The sequence below is a fragment of the Polyodon spathula genome, chromosome 1, assembly GCF_017654505.1.
Source record: "Polyodon spathula isolate WHYD16114869_AA chromosome 1, ASM1765450v1, whole genome shotgun sequence".
Taxonomy (NCBI): domain Eukaryota; kingdom Metazoa; phylum Chordata; class Actinopteri; order Acipenseriformes; family Polyodontidae; genus Polyodon; species Polyodon spathula.
The window spans coordinates 103,964,381-103,972,193 of NC_054534.1; the positions used below are offsets into that span (position 1 = coordinate 103,964,381).

The window sequence follows — 7,813 nt, forward strand, 5'->3', positions numbered from 1 at the left end:
TGTTCTGTGCAGCAAGAAATCTGTTAAGTTGCTTCACCACCATTCTTTTTAACACCTTGGATAAAAAAGGAGCTGAAAGAGCATTCCTACACTTCCTACACTTCAGTTCACTTCACGTTCCTACACTTCAGATCATGTTCCTACACTTCAGATCATGTTCTTACACACTGATGGTTCCTACACTTCAGTTCATGTTCTTACACACTGATGGTTCCTACACTTCAGTTCATGTTCTTACACACTGATGGTTCCTACACTTCAGTTCATGCTCTTACACACTGATGGTTCCTACACTTCAGTTCATGCTCTTACACACTGATGGTTCCTACACTTCAGTTCATGCTCTTACACACTGATGGTTCCTACACTTCAGTTCATGTTCTTACACACTGATGGTTCCTACACTTCAGTTCATGTTCTTACACACTGATGGTTCCTACACTTCAGTTCATGTTCTTACACACTGATGGTTCCTACACTTCAGTTCATGCTCTTACACACTGATGGTTCCTACACTTCAGTTCATGCTCTTACACACTGATGGTTCCTACACTTCAGTTCATGTTCTTACACACTGATGGTTCCTACACTTCAGTTCATGCTCTTACACACTGATGGTTCCTACACTTCAGTTCATGCTCTTACACACTGATGGTTCCTGAACACAGGCTTCATGGAAGAGCAATACTCTCCTTTTCACTCTTCCTACTGTGAGAGTTTGGCAAATTTAGTTCATGGAAAACTCTGTACATTTATGTTAGTATTGTGTCAAAAGTGCAATAATACTAAAAATGACGATCAGTTCAATGAATTGATAAAAAAACAACATAGCACTTAATACTTTGCTGTCAAACATATTCCCTCTCTTTATTCTTTGCATATCTGCCTTTTTAGAGGATGAATATGAAACAATAGCAAGAGAAGCATATCAGGCCTGTCGTGGAAGTTTACACCTCAAACTCTTGTAAGACAGAGACTCAGTAGAACAAACAAGATTGAGTAAACAAGTTTAATAGTTTGCAAACCCGAGAGCACACTCAACACACGCAGGTGTTTAGGAATACCAAGCTATGCTGTGACTTCGCAGAGTCAGTAATCATAATATATACCTTGTAACCTGCAGTTATTGCGAGCCAATCACAGAAGCTTAACTCAATATTCGCGGATAGCAACAACTTGGAAGATTAAGATGAGACCAATCATATGCAACAATAACAACTTATTTAAATTGCAAGCATCCTAAAATTAGACCTTATTTTAACTAAGTCGATGACATTTCTGAGAACTGTCATGGATGCAGCTTGCGGTTACTAAATAAAGAGAACTTCCTCTTTCTAGCTAGTAGTGAGTATTTTTCCATTCCTTACAGGGGCTGCTTGCGCTGCAGCAAGAAAGAGGAAGTATGTTCAAAGACAACTACCAGTACATAATACATTATTATTATATTATACCTAAATCTTATAACCTGTAATAGCATTTAAACCTAAGCATGGAAACCTCAAACAATCATAGCAGTAGCAACATTGTAATTATTTTCCCACCACATTCCCTGTTTATTTTGTCTCTTTACACGCCGAATGATGAGCAGGAGATGAATTTTTCAGCTGAGGTCAGTCGAATATCCAAAACGCTCTTTGGGTACACGTATGAACCTGATTTTTTTCTCTTGTCCTGTTAAATGATACACATTTCTACTCCCATCAGATCATCTTGATGTACTTCAAAATACATAAATTCACTTAATATTTACGGCAAATTTTTAACATGCAGTTCAGTCATGCCGTTTTATATATCATATTTAAAACTCCATGTAAGGTGTGTTTTGCTATGTCATTTGTGGTGCAAAAACAAGCAAGCAAATAAATAACAAAAGCAATGAAGAGAAGCAAACCAGACCACATGCGTTTCATACATTTCCTTTCTTTTAATGCTAATATTGACAGAACATAATGATTCATGCTGCTCGTAAAGCTATATCATTGCATGGAAAAGAGAACACTGCGGAGCAACAGTAGACACAGCTCTCAGTTCAGTCATGCATTAACAATCATCCGATAACAACAATATCCTTTTGAGACTCAAAATTATTTTTTCTTTTATTGATAAGTGAATGTATGATAAACACGAGGTGTACAAAAATTTAACATTTTTTTAAATCAGAATTACTAACTAGCCCTTTGCTTTCTCAGTTTCTATTTAATGTTAATTTCCATTCCATGTTCTAATTATAATTTGCAGATGTTCCCTTAATCAGCAGTGATGAGATTGCTGATTTTCTCTCTCAACAATTGAGAACTCGGAAAAGTATATTTGGAAACATTACAATTCTAATATAGCAAAATTTATTGACGGTTAAAATAAATCCTGTGTTGTTTCTGTTTTTAAAATGAACATATACACGGCGGAAAATATTTAAATGTACACAAAAATGTTGGGATAAGTAAATAGGTGAAACCCTGGCAGAATTGTTATTATTATTATTTATTATTATTATTATTATTATTATTGAACTATAATTCATTTAATAAAAAAACCTTTTGAATGTACACTGCAGTATTTCAAAGTAAATAAAAGCATGGCAAATCCCAGAGATGCATGGCAAAGCACAAGGAAGTATGGTAAAGCACAGACAAGAGTGGCAAAGCACAGAGAAGTGTGGTAAAGCCTGACAAAACACAGCAAATGCGTATAGTAAGCATGCAGAAAATATGGTAAACTGCAAAAGTCCTACAGAAATGATCTAAAATCTCAAACATCTTTGTTGCAGAGTGAAGAAGCCCGTTCAGTGGCGCAAGCCCATTCAGTGGCGCATGGTTACGGTTGCCTAAGCCTTATTTACAGGTATGAGTTATTTTTAATCAGTGTATAATATGAAAGCAATAACACATGGCAGTGTCCAACATCCAAATACAGTCCACTATCCAGGGGTGCTGTTCAGGGAACGAGCCATGGATGTATCGCAGATGGTTACATTGTAATGGAAAAGGCACCACAAAACGAGTAAACGGCTGAAGGTTTCAGGCTTTAAAAAATACACATTTTAATAGTCCAAAAACTGTAACACTTTACATTGTGTCTCTTATTACTGTGTATTTATGTAATAGTTATTTAGTAAATACATGTGTACTTACAATGCCATTGTGCAGAGTTACAATGCACTTAACGTAAAGTGTTACCAAAAAGATAAAAAAAAAAACAAAAACAAAAAAAACATACCAGTTGAAAATTAAAACAAACACATTTTGGGTTTGTTCTAGCCATTCAGTAGTAAAATACAGCACACTATAATCACAACAGAACCATAACTGTTCACAACAGCAGCCTTACATGTGGGTTTTTTTCAAAGTTACAGAAATAAAGTACTTTTTTTCACAATGAGTACACAGTTGTTTCTTTGCTTAGAACTTATTTTAATTATTTTCTGATTCACACGTTTTTTGAGATTATACTGTCATCTAGTGGTCAAAAGAATAATACATTGTCTGCAAAGGCACATCAGAATGCTATAAGAAGCATGGTAAAGGCCATGTAGAGATGATTTGCCTTGTTTAAAACCTCTCTGACTAGCATTATGAAGAAAAACTCAGGTCCAGACCAAACAACTCCAGATACCATTGCTGACATCTCACAGGAGCCCAATGGGGAGGTGAGACCTTCCTTCACGTGTGTTACAGTTACAGTCCTCCTGCCCCAGCACAGTATTATGACATGCTGACACCCTGTCACCACTGTCTAAACTTGCTCTAAACATAGTTAATTTTACCTTGTCACCTAGTCGAGGCTTTCTTATGTCATACATGCAGTTATAGCTCATATTTTAACAAAGGTACAAACACAAATGGCTTGGGACAAAACCAATGAGAATGAAAGTGCATTAAGGTTAGTCTGAGTGGCAATGATAGCTGTTTTATTGATTTAAAAAAAAAAAAAAAATTAAAGCTAGGTGTTCATTATTTAGCTTAGATCCTGTAAAACATTAAATTTATAGGAATGCCTTTATAAAACCTGGTACTGCTCTTCCTAATGCAATTTTACCTAACCACAGACATACTGAAGCGTTGACTGTGGACTGGTGCTCCTAATGCAGATGAGGGAGTAAACAGGTCAATGAAAGCCTATGGCCTGTGAACTCTATACCCAGTGCTTGCCAATCTGCTTTGGATGAGCGGTTACAGACATGAAATGTGTATATCCTCGTTTACACTGCAGGGGTCAGTCTTGTGCTGACTCTGGCTGTGTCTCTTTCCCTGAACCTGAATCAGTTTGGTAGCTGCCAGTGAGTGTTACTTTACAGGGACTGAAATAAGAACCCCATCTGATCCATTCCTGGTTTTACTATGAGTTTAGTACAACACACCTGAGCTTATTACCTATAAACCGGGGCTGATGAAGATCGTATAAAACCTGAAATAGGTGAAACTGCTATACAATAGGAGCCTTAATTCCACCCCTGCTTTAGCCACTGTTAGCCTGATTTCTGGGATCCTTTAAAACATATCTGTTTGACCATGTTTACATTTTTTTTATAAACTTTCTTTTTTGCATGCACTGTGATAAAAAAAAAAGTGTAATTTGAAGTGTGGGTAATACATTTTTTTTGTATTGTGTCTGTTTTATAACTCTGTATTGCAGGAAATATAAACTTCAAGAGGAAGCCACAGTGATGCTCTGGAAGAGTAACTTCAGTGAAATAATCATGCCACAGTTTAGGCATACATTTTCAGTGTCCAAGGTAATAGCTTCTATAATATACACAGGGTGATTCTTATCAGTTACGCTGTCTGCTTTGAAATTCTGCTGTGTTAAAAAATGATCTTAAGGCTGTTTTGTATTTGTAATGCTCTGAAGACAAATGGCGCCCTTATTAAGCTATTAATTCAATAACGCCTGTTGCCCAGCATTTTGTGCTTCCACCCGATGTTTTGTTTCTGCAATTGCATTGCAAAGTAGCCAATTGACTTCAGAAGGTCCTTGGAAATTTAGGATTCAGTGTGGTTCCAGAACCTTGAAATTGCACCATGCCCTGGAATGATCTCTTTCCCTGTGTGTGTATGTGTTGTGAGGCACAAGGCAAAGCTATTGGAATATGCCCACAGTGTTTTTTTTTTATTTAACTGACCATAATACTATTAATAATATAAGGTTACCAAATAGATTTTAAAGTTGCCGTAATAACTTTAAGGTTTTTATGGATTAGGGCCATCCTATCACCAAGAACTACTAACTCTGTATATTCGTATTCATTCTTTGAGAAAATGCAGACCTTTTAGCTGCTCCAAAAAATTTTTTTTACTGTTGTGCTCCTTGTTTGTGGACCCCTATTCTGGTCGACAGGTTGGAGCATGGGATTCTTTTAAGTCTAAGTAGAAAACGTATGTTTTTAATGTGCTTTTCTATAATTTGGTTGTAACTGGAGTGTATTGTACATTTAAGCTCTCTTGTTTTGTTGTAAATGTTGTACAGCGCTCTGGGATGGTGTGATGGGCGCTGTATAAAAATGTATCTGTATCATATTGTATATTATCACTTGAGTCAAGCTGCAAAAAATCTAAGTCTGTAAGCAGCAGAAGATGCAGTTGGAAATGAAATGGAGGCAGAGGGTAGAAGGCACTTTTTTTACACAGTAAGAGATTAGGGAATGTTATTGTTGACCTGATTTGACAAAGTTAGGAACCAGGCAGAGGGCAGAGTGGTCTCCTCCATAAATTTGAATACCTAAAATGAAATACTATACTGGAGAATTTACAGACCGAGAATAACAAAACAGTACACGTTATATTGTATAATAATTTCATTTTTAATATGCAATTAATATGTTATATCCAACAAATGACTAATGTTCCCTGATTATGTCTATACTGATGTGTTTTATTGCATTTCATTTCTTTTTCTTAACAATATTCTTTATGCTTGAAAGGGATGCTCTTGAAAAGCATTGGTCTAACAGGAAGTACTGGTAAAACAGAAAGACACAGTTGTGTTATTGTTTAATGTAGATTAGTTCTGTGCATGCCTTTTAGACTGTATTTTATTTTATATTTCATTGTTTTGTAACAGGTTGTTGTGGGTCTTTTTAAATTATCCACAACTGCCTGTATTATCCTGTAGGTTTGGAAGAAAGTTATTCCTGACTTACTGTATGGCACATAATAGACCACATTTTACTCCACGTTTTAAACTGGAGAAAAAATTGATATTAGTCTTACAAAAAAAAAAAAAAAAAAACAAACAAACAAAAAAAAACAATCACTTGGTTAACTTAAATGCTTGTCAGCTGATAATTTTACACAACTAGAACCAAACAACCTAGTTACATATTTCAGGACCTCTTAAGCACTCTCAGTGGGTTTTGTTTTTCATTTTGTAACATTAACATATTTTTTTCTCCTTTAAAAAAATAGGAGTTAATTAAATAATGGGGAAAACACTTTCACTATATCTACTGTATGGTTTCTTGTAGGGGATGGACTACCTTCATAAGAGCCCCTCAAAATCACATGGTTACCCCTCGTCTTCAAACTTTGTTGTGGACAGCAGATTCATTTTAAAAATGACAGATTTTGGAGTCAGTATCCTGAGGCGACCCTCGACGGATTACAGTTTGAATCTCTGTGAACACTGGCAGCATGAGTAAAGTAATATATTTTTTGTAAGCTTCTGTCAATAGAAAAGTGAAGTGGCCATAGTCTGAATGGTTCACAGACTGTACCCATACGACTGCATCTGCCTTTATCAAGCCAGCCTGGTATCCAGTGTTACCATGGACCAAGGGGACATTCTGTTCATATGCTTTAATGATGTTTGTTTTCCATCACAGGGTTACTGTGGAGGGCACCTGAACTCTTAAGTCATGCTAGTCCTCCCAATGGGACACAAATATTTACAGTTTGGGCATTATAATGCATGACATTGTATATTGTATTTTACATCCCCTACTGTACTCTGGAAGCAAAGGGTAATAAATGTATTACCTATGTTAATCACATTCATTTATTCTTTGTGTAATTTCACCCAATACAACGCTACTGGGAGGTGTGCTATTCAACCAATGTGCGTCTTTTGAAAAAATCTGAATTAAATGCATGCAGAGGAATTATTATTAGGGGCTGTTCTTGATAACTGCTCCCACCCTCAGTATCCACTGAAATGTTATAGTTTCCTCGTTACTGAGATTTTGGTTTACGGTGCGTGTTGATTGATGCATTTCATGTCGCTTCCAAAAAACTATTACAAATGTATAAGGCTGTATATATTTTTTCATTTTCATGATTTCCGTGATATTTACCCATTACCCTGTAATGTGTAGTTCCCTGTCAAAATTCCCATTTCTGAAAGAATAGTGTACCTATACATATTTTTATCAATTAAAAATACAGAAAATGTTTGCCTTATTGTTACACTGAATTTAGGACATGGCAGCTGGTTTAGTTTGCTTCCAGTAAATTATTAAACGCACTGCATAGAGCTGCATGACTTCTTTAAAATGTCTTCAAAGAAAAAGACACCAGCTGCATCAAAGATCGGAATCTGCTAAAGATTACTCCAGCTCAGCGGTCCTCAAAGTAATTTTGGCACCGGCATAAATTGTTCTTGGCTGTTTGCGGGCACACTGACTATCTTACACAGTGCCTTCTCGCGACATACACAGTGTGTGTGTGTGTGTGTGTGTGTGTGTGTCTATATCTATCTATCTATCTATCTATCTATCTATATCTATCTATCTATCTATATATATATATATATATATATATATATATATATATATATATATATATATATATATATATATATCTAAAAATACAATATTTGTATA

At 35.8% G+C, this 7,813-nt stretch overlaps 1 long non-coding RNA gene across 1 annotated transcript; it reads left to right on the plus strand.

Moving 5' to 3' along the window:
* The first annotated feature begins 2,792 nt into the window (after positions 1–2,792).
* Positions 2,793–7,382, plus strand: LOC121325821. Its single transcript, XR_005951371.1, has 3 exons — positions 2,793–2,841; positions 4,633–4,732; positions 6,461–7,382. It is a non-coding gene; the product is annotated as an uncharacterized LOC121325821 (long non-coding RNA).
* Positions 7,383–7,813: the final 431 nt, after the last annotated feature.